Raw genomic sequence first — 19,962 nt, forward strand, 5'->3', positions numbered from 1 at the left:
TTTGGGTCTCATTTTTCCTGAAATGCCAGAGACAGGTTTGTCACCTCTGCTGTGTGCACTCACAGCACCCCAGTCTTAGTTCTAGCAGAACACCTCTGTTGTGGTATAATCTGTTTGCCCATCTCTCCCATTAAATGCTGTATGCTCTTGTGAACAAACACCATTATCTACTGTGTTCAGCCATATACTTTCATTATCTAGAGTAGGTCCTGACAGATACAAGGCAATTATATTATTTGGAAAATTAAATGAAGCCCCATTTTTATAACTATAAATTAATGCTGTGATCAGATTAGTGCTATAACAGCGAATATGCTTATCCTATTACATACTTTTTTTTTTACTTAAACTAATACTGAATTTGTTTTTACAGTGTTTAGATTATGCCATAAAATCATCTGGTCTATGTTTACCTAAACCTATCATTGAAATATTAAGTATTCTTCCATATTCTTCACTAGCCTGTGTCTTTAAATCCATCCTAGTTTGTGTCTGCATTAATTTTAATCAAATAAAATGCAAAGTACTTTCCTTTTAAAAGAACGGTCATCCTCAATATCAAAAAGTACTTTATTTATTTTAGACTGTCAATTAAAAACAAATACAAGATATTTCCTACAAATTCTCCTACAGAACTAGTTATCTCTACTAATATGCACACATGAACAAAGATACCTAAGACTTATTTTGCAATCTCAATTAAACACATACACATACACCCCCCCACCCCCCAAAAGCAACTGTCACCACAAACAAGCAGGGGCCTGGGCAAATTTTTCAGACTCCTCCTGTTCCTCCAGGAAGACCTGAGACTTCTTCAACAATGTTCCTTAAGAAACTCTGGCCTTGCCCCAAACTTCCCCAGGACAGTCTGTCTAGAGAAAACATAATGGAGATATGACCAGGATCAGCAAGTTCCACTAGGCTACGCCTGTCTACAGAAGCTCAGACAGAGATTGCTTCAAGTCCTCCAAAGTGATTTGGCAAAATAGCCCTTCTAATATTTAGATATCACCTTCTAATATTTAGAAGCTTCTATGTAGCTGCTCAAGCCCAGAAATTGATGAAATCAAATCGGAACATGAAAGCACCATTATTCTAGGGTCTGGTAACAATTACAGATTCATCTCCTTCAAAGATTTCCTGTTATTTTGGCTATTCATCAGAATGAGTAAGATTATACCATGACATTATCAGAAATATAATTTTCCACCCATTCCCATTCATTGATGGAGACAAACAAGGATTAGTGAAAGTCCTCAAGTAAATACAGACTATGTTGTACATTTCCCCAGTGTGTTTGGTGAAAGGAAGGAAAAAAAATCAGACAAAATTCTTGGTTGATATAAAGTCCTAAATTATACAATTCTATCCTCTGTTAATCTCTTCGATTCTAAGTGTACAAATGGCTCCCAAGTCTGTGGTATTCAATCATTTTGCCCCCTCCCCCCAAAATTCAGAAACTGTAGTTCCTCACACACTGACTACTAAAATGTGTTAAATTCAATAGTTGCAAATATGTCGTTTCTGGCATATTGTACAGTGTGTTATTTGTGCATTAAATAGATTATTGTCAAAACCTTGGTACTTGAGCTTATTCAGTTTTTGGAAAATGGCCATCATATAACTGGCCAGTTCTCACTATCAGAAAAGGTGTGACCTCATTTGAATTTGAAAGGGAACAGAATATGCCATCCCAAAACATGCCATTTGGCATATTGTTTACTTTGAATTAATATTACTTAAGAAATAGCTGATATAAGAACACCACTCTAATTTTCTGATTTCCTTTGCCCCCATGACAGCAGAACATAAGTCTCCCACTGGGAAAGTACCCTCTCACTACCAGGAGGTTAGAAGGCATCCTTATTATCATAGATAGGGAGTTTAGGACTGACAAGGCTGTATAAATATATCTTGTTACTTCTTTACTGATTTGCCACCCAAGCCCATTTTGTCAATTCTTCACAAATGTATTGTTTCCTTGTCTAGAAGGTATAAAAAGCTGCCTGCTTAGGTCACTTCTTTGAGTGTCATATTTTTATGGCTCGCATATGTATGAAATTGTTTTTCTGATGTTAATCTGTCTTACGTCAATTTAATTATTATAATTGTTTAATTATTAGACCAACCACAGAGCTTAGAAGCGAAGAAGGGAAAAAGTTTTCTTTCCCTACAAATTCAAAGCAGTGAAAAACATTCCTGTTATAACCTATTTCTGTCTCCTTCAAAATTTCTCTCTCTGAGGCAATGCATTCTGGATGTTTCTCTTTGTTTGGATTGTTTGCCAATATTTTGATAGCATGGAACAGCACACCAAAGTAAGAACAGGGATGAGTGAGGTAGCCTTTCTTTTGTAAAGAAGGAGAAGGGAATAAACACGGACCTACTGCACAGCAAGGGAACTATATCTTGTAATAACCTGTAATGGAAAAGAATCTGAAAAAAGATGTATAAATATATATATAATATATATGAATCACTTTGTTATATACCTGAAACACAACATTGTAAAGCAACTATACTTCAAAAAAAGGAATTTTTTTAAAGACAAAGATGAGATTTCAGTCCTGAGGCATCCACACATCTTAGAAGAGCTCATTCTAAATTCCAGGTATATTTTGCAAACTGAGGATTTGCAAAGTTAGTCCTTAAAACTCTACCACCATTTGAGAATGAAGATTACCTGCCCCAGAGCATTGTACCTACCTTTGCTGAAGATAGGATAATAAAATGTCTCCAAGATTTCTAAAATTTCCGTTTGAGTTATAGAGGCTGTAACATCTCAATTCAAAGGAAACAATCTGGGTTCTGAGGTTAAATAGAAATGCTCCATGGCATGAATTTTATGGATTTTTTTCTGAAGTAAGAGTTAAAACAAAAGGATTAAATGTTAATTAATCTCAGAATTTCAGTTCAGTTCCATTCAGTCGCTCAGTCATGTCCGACTCTTTGCGACCCCATGAATCACAGCATGCCAGGCCTCCCTGTCCATCACCAACTCCCGGAGTTCACTCAAACTCATGTCCATCGAGTCGGTGATGCCATCCAGCCATCTCATTCTCTGTCGTCCCCGACTCCTCCCGCCCCCAATCCTTCCCAGCATCAGAGTCTTTTCCAGTGAGTCAACTCGTCACATGAGGTGGCCAAAGTATTGGAGTTTCAGCTTTAGCATCAGTCCTTCCAATGAACACCCAGGATTGATCTCCTTTAGAATGGACTGGTTGGATCTCCTTGCAGTCCAAGGGACTCTCAAGAGTCTTCTCCAGCACCACAGTTCAAAAGCATCAATTCTTCGGCGATCAGCTTTCTTCACAGTCCAACTCTCACATCCATACATGACCACGGGAAAAACCATAGCCTTGACTAGACGGACCTTTGTTGGCAAAGTAATGTCTCTGCTTTTTAATATACTATCTAGCTTGGTCATAACTTTCCTTCCAAGGAGTAAGCGTCTTTTAATTTCATGGCTGCAATCAGCATCTGCAGTGATTTTGGAGCCCAAAAAAAAATGAAGTCTGACACTGTTTCCACTGTTTTCCCATCTATTTCCCATGAAGTGATGGGACCAGATGCCTTGATCTTTGTTTTCTGAATATTGAGCTTCAAGCCAACCTTTTCACTCTCCTCTTTCACTCTCATCAAGAGGCTTTTTAGTTCCTTTTCACTTTCTGCCATAAGGGTGGTGTCATCTGCATATCTGAGGTTATTGATATTTCTCCCAGCAATCTTGATTCCAGCTTGTGCTTCTTCCAGTCCAGCGTTCCTCATAATGTACTCTGTATATAAGTTAAATAAGCAGAGTGACAATATACAACCTTGACGTATTCCTTTTCCTATTTGGAACAAGTCTGTTGTTCCATGTCCAGTTCTAACTGTTGCTTCCTGACCTGCATACAGGTTCCTCAACGGGCAGGTCAGGTGGTCTGGTATTCCCATCTCTTTCAGAATGTTCCACAGTTTATTGTGATCCACACAGTCAAAGGCTTTGGCATAGTCAATGAAACAGAAATTGATGGTTTTCTGGAACTCTCTTGCTTTCTCCATGATCCAGCTGATGTTGGCAATTTGATCTCTGGTGCCTCTGCATTTTCTAAAACCTGCTTGAACTTCAGGGAGTTCACGGTTCACATATTGCTGAAGCCTGGCTTGGAGAATTTTGAGCATGACTTTACTAGCGTGTGAGATGAGTGCAATTGTGCGGTAGTTTGAGCATTCTTTGGCATTCCCTTTCTTTGGGATTGGAATGAAGACTGACATTTTCCAGTCCTGTGGCCACTGCTGAGTATTCCAAATTTGCTGGCATATTGAGTGCAGCACTTTCACAGCATCATCTTTCAGGATTTGAAATAGCTCAAGTGGAATTCCATCACCTCCACTAGCTTTGTTCATAGTGATGCTTTCTAAGGTCCACTTGACTTCACATTCCAAGATGTCTGGCTCTAGGTCAGTGATCACGTTATCGTGACTATCTTGGTCGTGAAGATCTTTTTTGTACAGTTCTTCTGTGTATTCTTGCCACCTCTTCTTAATATCTTCTGCTTCTGTTAGGTCCATACCATTCCTGTCCTTTATCGAGCCCATCTTTGCATGAAATCTCAGAATACTTATTCTTAAATTTACATACACACTCAATGATAGTAGAGCTGTTTGATACAGTAAGGTTCAGTTGGAACAGCTAATATAATACTTATTGAATCCGATTAAACTTTGAGCTTAGATGCCAGTTATGATTTCTCACAATTTCTTGTATTTATCTTATTTTTAATTTTTTTTTTTTTTTTTGGCCACATCATGGGGTCACAAAGAGTCAGACATGACTGAGCAACTGAACTGAACTGAACTGAACTGTGGCTCACAAGATCTCAGTTACCCAACCAGGGATTGAACCATGGCCATAGCAGTGAAAGCATCAAGTCCTAACCACTAAACCACCAGGGAATTCCCACAATTTGTTTTTTATTTTTCAATTTAAGATTTATTTATTTTTGCTCCACTGAGTCTTCACTGTCGAGTGCTGTGGCGAGCGTGGGATACTCTCTAGTTGAAGGTGCAAGGACTTCTCATTGCAGTGGCTTCTCTTGTGGAATACCCACCTCAGAGCTCGGGCTTCAGTGGTTATGGCTCATGGGCTTAGTTGCCCTGTGGCATGTGGAATCTTCCCAGTCCATGGATTGAACCCATGTCCCCTGCACTGGCAGATGGATTCTCAAGCACAAAACCACCAGGGAAGCCCCTCAATTTGTTTTTTAATGGTTACAGTTTTTGGTCACCAAGAACTGTCTCATCAGTCTTAATAATAACACTGTCTTGTATTAAAAAATTTATTCCACAGTGTCAAAATTAAATTTAAAACTACAAGTATCTTCAGGAAGAAAAAGATTCAGAGAGAAGAAGAAAGTGAATAAAATACAAGCAGTCAAAAGAAAATTTATGGATAAAAAATTCAAAACCCAGACATGGACTCAACACAATTCTGCCAAATTACCAAATTTCTGTCTTTGTTATTTGAAATGTCTTATTTTGGCATGATTTCTTAAATACCAATTTTATTCACATTTTAAAAAGGACATAAAAACCTGAAGTAACAGTGAAGAAAGGGAAGTTACAGACTGTGTTCTCTGAAGTCCTTTACACCATACAGGAGAGTTTTGCTCAGTAGAATTCCAGATTTTAATCTAAACTAAATCTATAAACATTATTTTCTGCAGCAATCCAAAGTAGACTATCCAAAACCTAAATATACTATTTTTACTGATTAATATATGACTGATTTTGTCCCAGGATTTAAGGCACAAATGTATTGGTACTTTAAAATAACAAACAAGAATGGAGTTAGGGTTATGGTCATCTACATTACTAGAAATGCTAGTATACCACTGCCAGTATCTATCACACACCCAATTCTTTGAGGCCAAGTTGGGAAAATAAATAATCATAAAGAAGACAGCAGAGAAATTTGTTTTTCCTTTTCTTGAAAAAAAAAAAGTATGATCAAACCCCTGGCACTGGCTGCGTTGGCAGACAGATTATTTACCGCTGAGCCACCAGAGATGATAAAGACTAAAATTTTACCCCTACGATTTACTCATCTTTCTTAAAAGTTTTCATCTCAAATGCAAGACAATTGAATTTGTCTCTTTTTAGTTCTCTCCTGTATATGTAATTGTAGAGTCCCTTGTACCGCAAGGAGATCCAACCAGTCCATTCTAAGGTAGATCGATCCTGGGTGTTCATTGGAAGGACTGATGCTAAAGCTGAAACTCCAATACTTTGGCCACCTCATGCGACGAGTTGACTCACTGGAAAAGACTCTGATGCTGGGAAGGGTTGGGGGCAGGAGGAGAAGGGGACGACCGAGAATGAGATGGCTGGATGGCATCACCGACTCTGTGGACATGAGTTTGAGTGAACTCCGGGAGTTGGTGATGGACAGGGAGGCCTGGCGTGCTGTGATCCATGAAGTCGCAGAGAGTCGGACATGACTGAGCGACTGAACTGAACTGAACTGAACTGAACTGAATATCCATGACTGAGTCTGAGCATCATTATAACTGTTACATCTGAGCTCATTACTTCAAAGAAGTAATAAAGTTGTTTTGTAAAGAAGCTGATAATCCACAAAAGACTAATAAATTAAGTATTGTTTGTCTAACATTACTTATACTAATCACAGACAAATACTTATTGGCAAGATTGTTACAAAGGGCCTTTCTGGACACTAAAATTGTATCAAAAATGAAATTTTATTACCTCAAAATACTATTATAGGTCCTTAAATGTTGACAATGTAAGTCCTAGACTATTCTATCAGTAAAACAAAAAACTCACTTTATAATACACTTACAGTAATTTCAACAATCTTATTTCACTTCCCTTAAAAAAAAAAAAAAGGGATTAAATTGCTAATCTACTCCCCTTCCAGGCTGTTTTCTATATGAAAAATATCAGCATAGTACAATCACAGCAGAGTGTGGTCAAGGGGTGCATTCCTAATTTGCATCCCAAATCTGAGTCATCAGCCTCTAGAGGGGTTACTGGCAACTGGCATGACAAAAGCCTATACTTTCCAGTGAATTACTGAAGACAAGGTTTGGGGCTAATTTAAATAATGTAACTGATGTTACTGGATCCACAACAAGAGAGAATTCCATGGGTCATGGTAATTAGCTGAAAAATTGCTCAAGACACACTGTTCCATTTAACTATGCTTATGGGAATTTCAAAGACAGCTACTACCTTAAAAACTTAATAGTGGAGAGAAAGTAAAAATAATACAAAAGTAAAGATTCATATAAAAGGGAATTCCCTGGTGGTTCAGTGATTAAGTATCCACCTTTCAATTCAGGAGACCTGGTTCCATCCCGGCTCTGAGAACTAAGAACCCAGGTTGGGGAGGAGGGTGCAGCTGCAGGGAACTATGCCAAGTAGCCACAATTACTGAGCCTGCTCGAAGCAGAAAGATCCAGCCTTAGGCAACCAAGACCCAAGGCAGTCAAATAGATAATTTAAAGATAAATCAGGGAAGATTCTCACGTGGTGGTTTAGTCCCTTAGTCTTGTCCGACTCTTTGCGACCCAATGGACTGTAGCCCGCCAGGCTCCTCTGTCCATGGGATTTCTCCAGGTAGGAATATTGGAGTGGGTAGCCATTTCCTCCTCCATGGGAATCTTCCCCACCCAGGTAGCAAACCCAGGTCTCCTGCACTGCAAGTGGATTCTTTATCGACTAAGACACTAAGATTTGCATAATATAGTATAAAAGAAAATGAAAAACAAAACGGAGACCAGGGGTGGTAGGATTTGAGGAGAAAATGGAATTTCTATAGGGCAAAATCACGGGTAATCAAGAATAGGATAGAATTCAGTCAGGATGAGTCAAAGGAAGGTTTAAAAGAAGGTCTAAGAGAGTTTGAAATTTAAACTCTTGAAATTAAAAGATGCTTGCTCCTTGGAAGAAAAGCTATGACAAACCTAGACAGCATATTAAAAAGCAGAAGCATTACTTTGCCAACAAAGGTCCCTCTAGTCAAAGCTGTGGTTTTCCCAGTAGTCATGTATGGATGTGAGAGTTGGGCTACAAAGAAGGCTGAGTGTTGAAAAGAATTGATGCTTAACTGTGGTGTTGGAGAAGACTCTTGAGAGTCCCTTGGACAGCAAGGAAATCAAACCAGTCCATCCTAAATCAAACCAGTCCTGAATATTCATTTGAAAGACTGATGAAGAGGCTGAAACTCCAATACTTTGGCCACCTGATGTGAAGAACTGACTCACTAGAAAAGACCCTGAAACTGGGAAAAATGAAGGCGGGAGGAGAAGGGGACGACGGAGGATGAGATGGATGGCATCACCGACTCCATTGACATGAATTTGAGAAAGCTCCGGAGTTGATGACGGACAGGGGAGCCTGGCGTGCTGCAGTCCACGGGGTCGCAAAGAATCGGACACGACTGAGCGACTGAACTGAACTGAACTAGAAGAGTTTAAGGATTAGAAGGTTACAGGCGGCATGGCACGCCACGGCAGAAAGAAAAACAACTCCTGCCCAAATCACCGCCCACCCACCCCTAGCTGAGGCACAAGCCGACTCAGAGATGCTGCAGGCAAGAGATTAAGCAACCCTATCAGATTTTACACCCTAGGTCACTCTACTCTTCCTGCCGGGAAGCATCCCCATGGGAGATGAAACGAGTTCCCCCAGATCACTTGTCTTCCCCAGCCGGTAGCCGGGACACCAGCGTTTCGGCGATTCACAGACGCCGCCTCCAACTAAGCCCCTGCCGGACCGCCCCCATCCCCGTCCCCAGAGACCAAGCTCTCCGCTCCCCAAGGCTCCCTCCCGCCCGGCCCAAGCCGCCAGGGCTCCCGGTTTGCAGCCAGCCGTCACCCAACTAAGCGAGGTCCGCGGCTCCCGGCGCCGCGTGAGGGTGGGCGGGACGGACCCGGACGGCGCTGGGCAGAGCTCACCTGCACGCCCCGCGCTCCGCACGCAGCCGGAGTTCGCCAGGCAGCGGTGCAAGCGGTGGGCGCCGCCGCCTTATACCCCGCCGCCCGCCGCGGCCAGCGCGCAGTGGGCGGAGTCGGCCCTCCCGGCCGCCGCCCCCAGGCGCTGACTGCGCTGCGGCGCCCCGAGGCCCGCGGGCGTCGGCTCCCGGCCCCTCCGCCACCCCCAGGTCCCACCAGCACACTTGCGTGACGCCGGTGTCGGCCTCTCCCTGAGTCTCTGGAGGAGAAAAGGGGAAAGCCGCCAAGGTCGGATGGGGCGTGCCCCCAGGGCCCTGACGGGTTTGGGGCGCGATGGTAAGGGGAGGAGAGGGGACTGATGGAAGTGGGGGACCCGGCGGAGTTTGAATGGACGCGGGCGCACCTGGGACCCCGGAATAGGCCGGGGGCCAGAGCTTAGCAGGTGGGCTGTGACCTGGCCACTGGTGTTCAGTGACCTCCGGGAAGTCACTCAAAACCCTCAGGGCCTGTTTCCGCTGTTTAAAAGGGCAACAGTAATACTGGCGACCTCATTTAGATTTTAATGGTCTTTGAGTGATGGTAGGTACATGGAGAATCCCAGGGATGAGAGCCTGGGGGGCTGCCGTCTATGGGGTCGCACAGAGTCGGAGACGACTGAGGCGACTTAGCAGCAGCAGCAGGTACATGGAAGTCGGGAAAGAAGAGCAAGTCAGAGGGTGGCAGTTCAGTTCAGTTCAGTTCAGTCGCTCAGTCGTGTCCAACCTTGATAGTATATTAAAAAAGCAGAGGGTGGCAAGATTGGTCCAAAAGGGTAGGGGTCTGTGTGTGTGTGTGTGTGTGTGTGTGTGTTAGAAGCATGGAGTAATGCAGAGGCCAAATTTCGTGGATACAATATTTAGGACGTGATGTAATTATGGCTGGCAGTTTGGGGGTGGGGGATGATTCTATTACTAAGCACTCACCTGAACTTTCATGACCCTGTGAAGTAGGTTCTGTTGACAGGTGACAGATAAAGAATTCGAGGCTCAAGAGAGAAGTTGAGTAACTTTACAGAAGTCACTGACGCAGTAGTGGCCAACCTTTGAATTCAGACTTTAGAGGCTGATTTTCTCATAAGAGCCTTGGTTCTTAAGCAAGTCCAGATACCAAAGTTTTTCTGATAAAAGTTATATAATGTTTATTTAACAAATACCAAAAAAGTATGTCTAAGGCCCTTGTTGTCAAAGAATTTAGAAATTCTTTGTGACTACTGAGATAAAAATCAGCCTACATTTGCTGAGCATTTGCTCATGCCAGGACCTGTCCTACTGCTCCTCTGTCTCTCTCTCTCTTTCTCACAAACACACAATTAATTCCTACAACTTTTGAGAGGAGACCTTATAGTTTGTTCTGCAAATGAATAATCTGAGATTGAGGAGAAGTGGGGTTGGTGGGGTCAGGCTTTGTGCCCTCCCCTCGCCCACTTTGCCTCTGTTTCACAGCAAAGTTTTCAGTAAGAATTCAGTGTTACTAGAAGACACTGAAGAATCCGTGGTCAAGTTCAGCTTATGAGCAGTAATTGTTTTTTATGTTCATAAATGCAGAGAAGGAAGGCACTTCTTGTCACTGGAATGTCCAGGACTTAGATCAGCAATGCTTCAGAGTTGTTAGAGTGGTGGCAGCATTCAGCGTAGGTGGTAGACAGTTGAGTTAGGAAGACAGTGGGAAGCTCTGGCTCAGTGTTGAATTTATAAGGGTCTGAACTACGGAATGACAGTGTGAAGAGGTAGATAAGAGGTTCCCAGGAAACTTCTCGAAGCCTCGTGAATCAACAGAATGGTGAGTTCAGAATACAGACTCAGGAGGCTGACTACCCAGTTTTCAACAAAGTACCTCAAGGTTGCTAGGAGAATAAAATTAGTGTTGTGAAGCACTTGGAACAGAGGCTAGCATACAGCAAGTGCTCAATAAGTATTTTTAAAACATGAATAAATAGGAAATTAAGGAAATAATTTCATTTACAACAGCATCCAAAAGAATAAAATACCTTTGCAACCCCATAGGCTGTACCCCGCCAGGCTCATCTCTCCATGGAATTCTCCAGGCAAGAGTACTGGAGTGCGTTGCTATTCTTTCCTCCAGGGGATCTTCTCGACCCAGGGATTGAACCCTGGCCTCCTGCATTGCAGGCAGATTCTTTACTATCAGAGTCATCAGGGAAGCCCCCAAACACCTAGGGAGTTGCCTAAACTCTTTGCAACCTCTTTAGTTAAAACACTTAGGGATAGATTTAACTAAGGAGGTTGTAAAGAGTTTAGGCAACTGTGCTGTTGGAAGAAACGTTGCCCTATTTCAGATACCATCTGCAAGGTTGGGAGTCTCCAGGGCCACCCTGACTTCAGACCATCTGCCCACAAATTCAAGTATTCTCATAACCTTGCTTAGACTCAATAATTTGCTACAAAGATTCACAGAACACACTGAAAGCTATTATATACACAGTCACATTTGTTACAGAGAAAGGATACATTGAATTGAGGCAAAGGAAGAGTAGCCTAGGGCAGCATCTGGGAGGGTCCAAACTGGAAGTTCTGGTTGTCCTCTCCAGGTGGGGTCCTGAGGGGAGTTATCTCCTCTCATCTATGATGTGTGAAGTGCTCTAAGAATATTGCCAATCAGGAATGCTCACTGGTGTCCAGTACTTGAGGTTTCTTTACTTGGGGAGAATTATTGTCCATGTGATTCTTGAACTACAATCTCCAGCCACATGCTTCCCTGAAGTTTGGGCTGTTATTTTGTGACACACAGTCCTAACTTTCCAGTCACATTGTTGGCTTTTCTAACATTGTCAGCTGTACCCTGAGTCATTTCATTAGCCTGAACTATGAAGGGGCCCACCCTGAGACACCTTATTAGCATAAAACTATTAAAGTTGGTCTGAGGGACTCCACTATGAATTATACTCCTACCTCTTGAGAAACTGCAAGGGTGTGGAAGTCATCTCCCAGGAGCTGGGACAGAGGTCAGACCTCCCTTTAGATGAGGCCAGATTCCTTACTATACAAAAGTGAAAGACTTTCACACTAAAAATTATAAAATATTACTGAAAGATACTAAAGAATACCTAAATAAGTGGAAAGACATCCATGTTCATGTATTGGAAGACAATATTGTTAAGGTGGCAATACTACCCAGCTTGCTTTACAGATTCAATGCAATTCTGATTAAAATCCCAATAGCCCTTTTTGCAAAAGTGGAAAATACATATGGAATTGCACAGGACCCTGAATACTTAAAATATTTAAGAAGAACAAAGTTAGAGGACTCACATTTCCTTATTATAAAACTTATTACAAAGCTACAGAGATCAAAGCATTGTGGTATTGGCATAAGGATAGATATATAGACCAAGAGAACACAATTAAAAATCCAGAAATAAACTTATAAATCTATGGCAAATTGATTTTTTTCTGACCCTTCAATGGAACAAGAAAAGTCTCTTCAACAAGTGGTTCTGGGACAGCTGAATATCTGTATGCAAAAGAATGAAGTTGCACCCCTACCTTATGCCATATCCAAAAATTAAAAATGGATTAACTGATAACCTAAATATAAGAACTAAATTATAAAACTCTTAGAAAAATATGCATGGTAAATCTAAATGACCTTGCATTTGGCAATCAATTCTTAGATATAATACCAAAAGAAGAGTAAAGAAGAAAAAGATAAATTGGGTTTGATCAAAATTAGAAGTTTTTGTGCATCAAAGGGCATTATCAAGAAAGTGAAAAGAATACCTGGGAGAAAATATTTGCAAATTAGGATATAATGTCCAGAATACATAAATAACTCGTACAACTCAACAACAGAAAGACAACCCAATTAAAAGATGAGCAAAGGGCTTGAATAGGTGTTTTCCAGAAAAGATGTGTTAGTGATCAACAAGCACATGACACGATACTCAGCATTATGAGTCATTAGAGAAATGTAAGTTGGAACCGCAAGATGCCACTCTGTACCCACTAGGATGATTATAATAATATTTTTTTTTAAGGAAAATAAGTATTGGCAAGAATGTGGAGAAATCTGAAAATTCATACATTGCTCACAGGGTTATAAAATGGTATAGCCACTGTGGAACAGTTTGGCAGTTCCTCAGAAGTTAAACATAATATTACCACATGACCCAGCAATTCTATTTCTAAGTATATACGCAAAGAATTGAAAGCAGGCATTCAAACACATTTGCTATGACCAGCACATTCTCTTGGCAGAATTCAGTTAGCTTTTGCCCTGCTTCTTTTTTTCTCCAAGGCCAAACTTGCCTGTTACTCCAGGTATCTCTTGACTTCCTACTTTTGCATCCACAAGAAAGATCTTAATGAACCAGGTTACTACGACAGTGTGGTCAGTCACCCTGAGTCAGACATTCTGGAGAGCGAAGTCAAGTGGGCCTTAGGAAGCACTGTTGTTAATAGAGCTAGTGGATGCAATGGAATTCCCGTAGAACTATTCAAAACCCTAAACGATTATATCATCAATTTGTTGCATTCAATATGTCCCCAAATCTGGAAGACCCAGCTGTGGCCACAGGACTGAAAATGTCAATCCTCATCCCAATTCCAAAGAAAGAAGTACTAAAGAATGTGCTTACGATTGGACAGTTGCACTCATCTCCCATGCTAGTACCTGGAGGAGGGCATGACAACCCACTCCAGTGTTCTTGCCTGGAGAATCCCCATGAACAGAGGAGCCTGGCGGGCTTCAGTCCATGGGGTCTCAGAGTCGGACACAACTGAGCAACTAAGCACAGCACCCATGCTAGTAAGGTCTTGCTTAAAATTTTTTGCATGCTAGGCTTCAGCATTATGTGAACCAAGAACTTCCTGATGTCCAAGCTGGGTTTAGAAAAGGAAAAGGAACCAGAGATCAAATTGCCAACATTTGCTGGATCATAGAGAAAGCTAGGAATCCAGAGAAACATCTACCTCTGTTTCATTGACTGCGCTAAAGCCTTTGTGTGGATTATAATAAACTGTGAAAAGCTCTTAAAGAGATGGGAATACCAGACCATCTTGCCTGTCTCCTGAGAAACCTGTATGTGGGTCAAGAAGCAATAGTTAGAACCCAGTATGGAACAACGGATTGGTTCAAGATTGAGAAAGGAGTATGACAGGGCTGTCTGCTGTCACCCTGTTTGTTTAACCTATACAGTGAGCACATCTTGAGAAATGCCAGGCTGGATGCGTTACAAGCCAGAATCAAGATAGGCGGGAGAAACATCAACAGCCTCAGATATGGGGATGAAACCACTCTAATGGCAGAAATTGAAGAGGAACTAAAGAAGCCTCTTAATGAATGTGAAGGAGGAGAGTGAAAGAGCCGGCTTAAAACGAAATATTAAAAAAACTAAGATCATGGCATCCTGCCATGGAAAACTAGTACAGACAGCTTTAATGTGTATACGTCAGGTCCCACAAAACTTGTATCTTTCCAAAGTGAATATTTCATGAAGAGTAAGGCTCTGGAGTTGGAAGGCAGGTGCTAATACTTGATGGCTATGTTTCTGCAGGCAATTCACTGAACTCTTCTAGGCTTCAGTTTCCTCACCAGGTACACTGGAGATAATACCTACAAACCTGATTTGTCATGAGAATCGAAAGAGAAAATAACAGGTGAAACTGGGAAAGTACTCTGAGAATGTTTTTATCATATTTTTATAAATTATCTGTTGTTGTTTAATTGCTAAGTCATGTCTAACTCTTGCAACCCCATGGACTGTAGCCCACCAGACTCCTCTATCCTTGGGATTTTCCAGGCAAGAATACTGGAATGGGTTGCCATTTCCTTCTCCATTGTATCTTCCTGATGCCAGGGGTCAAACCCATATCTCCCGCATTGGCAGGCTTATTCTTTACCACTGAGCCACCAGAGAAGACCAGATTATCAGTAAAGGGTGCTTAAGTGAAAGTGAAAGTCACTCAGTCGTATCCTGCTCTTTGTGACACATGGACTGTACATTTCACGGAATTCTCTAGGCCAGAATACTGGAGTGGATAGCCTTTCCCTTGAGGGGACCTTCCCCACCCAGGGATCAAGCCCAGGTCTCCTAAATTGCATGAGGATTCTTTACCAGCTGAGCCACAAGGGAAGCTAAAAGGGTGCTTAAGGGGGAAAGAAAATTCAGAAATAGAGAAGGTAGGAAGAGGAAACAGTTTGAGTGAACTGGAAAAAATGATAAAATAAAGCAGGTGTAATTCTTACTGTTTTTCCAGATGTCATCCTTATTTTAAGGCAGTATTAAATAGGAATTTCAGGGTTGACAGTTAAGTCACTCAGTCGTGTCTGACTCTTTGCACCCCCACGGACTGCAGTGTGCTGGGCTTCCCTGTCTAGCACTAACTCCCAGAGCTTGCTCAAACTCATGTCCATTGAGTCAGTGATGCCATCCAACCATCTCATCCTCTGTTGTCTCCTTCTCCTCTTGCCCTCAATTTTTCCCAGCATCAGGGTCTTTTCCAATGAGTCAGTTCTTCGAATCAGGTGGCCAAATTATTGGAGCTTCAACTTCATCATCGGTCCTTCCAATTAATATTCAGGACTGATTTCCTCCAGGATGGACTGGTTGGATCTCCTTGCTGTACAAGGGACTCTCAAGAGTCTTCTCCAACACCACAGTTCAAAATCATCAATACTTCGGCGCTCAGCTTTCTTTATGGTCTGACTCTCATATCCATACATGGACTACTGGACAAACAATAGCTTTGACTATACAGACCTTTGCTGGTAAAGTAGTATCTCTTTTTTTTAATATGCTGTCTAGGTTTGTCATAGCTTTTCTTCTAAGGAGCAAGCATCTTTTATTTTCACAGCCACAGTCACCATCTGCAGATGCTTGGAGATCTTGTACCCAACCTCCCACATTATGCAGATGTGGAAGCTGAAACCAGAGACTGGAACAGTTTCCTCAAACCTCAGTTAATGAATGGTTTGACCAGGTGAATAGAGAAACTTTCTGGACTTTACTGTCTGAAGCATGATCTTGAAGATAAAAGGTATTTCTAATTGAAAATCTTTACTGCACACCAGAGGGGATACAGTGCCCTCTAGTGGCTGTTTATTTTATTGCACAAATCCCCATGACTTCACACTTCTGCTGAAAGGAATGGAGATGATGCAAGGTGAGGCAGAGGAACCGAGATCAAATTGCCAACATCCACTGGATCATACAGAAAGCAAGAGGTTTCAAGAAAAACATCTACTTTTGCTTTATTGACTATGCCAAAGCCTTTGATTGTGTGGATCACAACAAACTGGAATATTCTTTAAGAGATGGGAATACCAGACCACCTGACCTGCCTCTTGAGTCAAGAAGCAACAGTTAGAACTGAGCATGGAACAACAGACTGGTTTCAAATCAGGAAAGGAGTACGTCAAGCAGGGTGTATATCGTCACCCTGCTTGTTTAACTTATATGCAGAGTACATCATGAGGAACACTGGGCTGGAAGAAGCACAAGCTGGAATCAAGATTGCCGGGAGAAATATCAATAACCTCAGATATGCAGATGACACCACCCTTATGGCAGAAAGTGAAGAAAAACTAAAGAGCCTCTTGATGAAAGCGAAAGGCGAATGAAAAAGTTGGTTTAAAACTCAACATTCCAAAACCTAAGATCATGGCATCTGGTCCCATCACTTCATGGCAAATAGATGGGGAAACAATGGAAACAGTAACAGACTTTATTTTGGGGGGCTCCAAAATCACTGCAGATGGTGATTGCAGTCATGAAATTAAAAGACGCTTACCCCTTGGAAGAAAAGCTATGACAAACCTAGACAACATATTAAAAAGCAGAGATACTACTTTACCAACAAAGGTCTGTATAGTCAAAGCTATGGTTTGTCCAGTAGTCATGTATGAATGTGAGAATTAGACCATAAAGAAAGCTGAGTGCCCAAGAATTGATGCTTTTGAACTGTGGTGTTGGAGAAGACTCTTGAGAGTCCCTTGGACTGCAAGGAGATCCAACCAGTCCATCCTGGAGGAAATCAGTCCTGAATATTAATTGGAAGGACTGATGATGAAGCTGAAGCTCCAATACTTTGGCCACCTGATTCGAAGAACTGACTCATTGAAAAAGACCCTGATGCTGGGAAAGATTAAAGGTGGGAGGAGAAGGGGTTGACAGAGGATGAGAGGGTTGGATAGCATCACCAACATGATGGACATGAGTTTGAGTAGGCTTCGGAAGTTGGTGATGGACAGAGAGGCCTGGCGTGCTGCAGTCCATGGGGTCACAAAGAGTTGGACAAGACTGAGCAACTAAACTGAACTGAACTGAAGCTGCCTTAGAGAAATCCTTTATAGTTATTTTCAAACTCAGGAAGATTTCAAGCAATTTTTTTTCCACTTATTTATTTTTTAATTGAAAGATAATTGCTTTCCAGAATGTTTTTGTTTTCTGTCAGACATCAACAAGAATCTGCCAAAGGTACACCCGTGTCCCCTCCCTCCCATCTCCCTTCCCATCCCACCCTTCTAGATTGTCACAGAGCCCCATTTTGATTCCCTGAGTCAGACAGCAAATTCCCATTGGCTACCTGTTTTACATATGGTAGTGTACGTTTCCATGTTACTCTCTCCATTGCATCTCACCCTCTCCCTTCTCCGTTCCTCCCGTGGCCATAGATCTTAAGCAAGTTTTTTTTTTTAATATGTGATTTTATTTATATTTTATTTTTGGCTTGCTGGGTCTTCGTTGCTGCACAGGCTTTTCTTTAGTTGCAGTGAGCATGAGTTGCTCTCTGGTTGCAGTGCGCAGGCTTCTGACTGCAGTGGCTTCTCTTGCTGCGGAGCACAGGCTCAGTAGTTGTGGAGCATGGGCTTAGTTGCTCTGAGGCATGTGGGATCTTCCTGGACCAGGGATCCAACCCATGTAGCCATCAGGGAAGCCCTCAAGCATGGTGTTTTTTTGTTTGTTTGTTTGTTTGTTTGGTGCAGCCAATTTCCAAAACTCCAGCTTGCAAAACTGAAATGATGCCTGTTAAGCAACTCCCGTTCTCCTCTCCCCTCAATCACCATTCTGCTTTTCTATCTCTATGAATTTGATGATTCTAGGTTATCTCATATTAATGGGATTATATAGTATTCGTCCTTTTGTGATTGACTTATTTCACTTAGCATAATGTCCTCAAAGTTCATCTGTGTTGTAGTATGTGTCAGAATTTCCTTCCTTTTTAAGGTTGAATAATATTCCATTGTAGGACTTCCCTAGTGGTCCAGTGGTTAAGACTTCACGCTTCCACTGCAGGGGGTACAGGTTCCATCCCTAGTCAATCCACAGCTGCACAGTGTGGCAAAATAATAATAATAATGGCAAAATAATAATAATAACAACAAAATAATAGTATTCTGTTGTATATATACACCATATTTTATTTATTCATTTCCTTATCGATGAACTCTTTCTCTACCATTTGGCTTTATGAATAACACTACTATGAACATGGATGTACAAATATTTCTTCAAGACCCTCTTTTCCATTCTTTAAATGTATGGTTAGAAATGGAGGTGCTGCATCATATATAAATCTGTTTTTAATTTCTTGAGAAACTGCCACACTGTTTTCCATAGTGGCTGTACTATTTTACATTCCCATCAACAGTGCGCAAGGGCTCCAATTTTTCCATGTATTCTGACATTTGTATTATTTGTGTATGTACTTTGGCTGTGCTGAGTCTTCATTGCAGGGCTCCAGTTTTCTCTAGTTGTGGCACGCAGGGGCTCCTCTGCATGGAGCATGGGCTCTAGAGCACACAGGCTCAGTAGTTGCAGTGTGAGGTCTCTGCAGTTGTGGCACATGGGCTCTCTAGGGTGTGTGGGCTTAGTTGCCCTGTGGCATGTGGGATCCTAGTTTCCTGACCAGGGATCAAACACGTGTCCTCTGCATTCAAAGGCAGATTCTCAACCACTGGACCATCAGGGAAGTCCCCTCAAATGCTTGCTATTTTCTGTTTTGTTTTCTGTTTTATAATAACCATTCAGTTGGTGTGAGTTAGTATCTCACTGTGGTGATGATTTCCATTTCTCTAATGACTAATTATATTGAACATCTCTTTATGTGTTTGTTGGCTATTTATTATATGTATCCTTGGAGAAATGCATTATGAATCCTTTGCCCATTTTTGAACTGGATTGTCTTTTTGTTGTTGAGTTGGATGAATTCTTTATATATTCTGGATATAAATTCTTTTTATCAAGATACATGATTTGCAGAAGTGTTTATTTTAAATTGTCTTCTATTGAGGTATACTTTACATAAAGTGAAATATACAGATCATAAGGGAGCAGCTGAATGAAGTTTGACAAATGCATACATTCCTGTAACTCTCATCCAGCACAAGTTAAAGAACATTTTTGTCACTCCAGATAATTCCTGGTCAGCCCCCCATTCCTCTCTACCCAATGCAATGACAATCTTTATTTCTGTCAATAGAAATTAGTTTTGTATGTTTCTGAAATTTATAAAACAAATTGCAGGGACTTCCATGATGGTCTAGTAGCTAAGTCACAACTAAAGAATCCACATGCTGCAACTAAGACCCGGTGCAGCCAAATAAATTTAAAAACAAAAAACCGAATTATGTAACATGGACTACTTATGTCTGGCTTCTTTTACTCAGCGTTACATCTGTGAGATTCAGCTGTGTTATTATTGCATGTATTCAGTTAATACTTTTTATTGCTGAGTTCTAAATTTTTATGTAATCAAATTTATTTACTGTTTTCTTTTGTGGAGGAGGGCTATTGTTGTTTTTTACAGATAGTGCTTTTTGTGTCCTATATGAAAAATGTTTTCTGACCTCCTATTTCTCTACCCCCAAGTTGCAAATATATCTTACTGTATCTGCTTCTGAAAGATTTATAATTTTAGTTTTCACATTTAGGCCTAGATGCATATCAAATTAATAATTTTTGTTTAATATGAAGTGAAGTTGAGGGGTAGTTGGTGTTTAT

General features: G+C 41.3%; 1 protein-coding gene across 1 annotated transcript in view; it reads right to left on the minus strand.

The window, feature by feature from the left end:
• The window catches only part of LOC129541508 (monocarboxylate transporter 1-like), a 39,054-nt gene extending 29,907 nt beyond the window's left edge, over nucleotides 1–9,147 (minus strand). The window contains exon 1 of the mRNA XM_055403456.2: nucleotides 8,967–9,147. The gene's annotated coding sequence lies outside the window, so the exon portion shown is untranslated. The remainder of the gene's footprint in view (nucleotides 1–8,966) is intronic.
• Between the last annotated feature and the right edge of the window lie 10,815 nt (nucleotides 9,148–19,962).

This window comes from Moschus berezovskii, chromosome 4, assembly GCF_049115385.1.
Source record: "Moschus berezovskii isolate FMDL1 chromosome 4, NW_MosBer_1.0, whole genome shotgun sequence".
Taxonomy (NCBI): Eukaryota; Metazoa; Chordata; class Mammalia; order Artiodactyla; family Moschidae; genus Moschus; species Moschus berezovskii.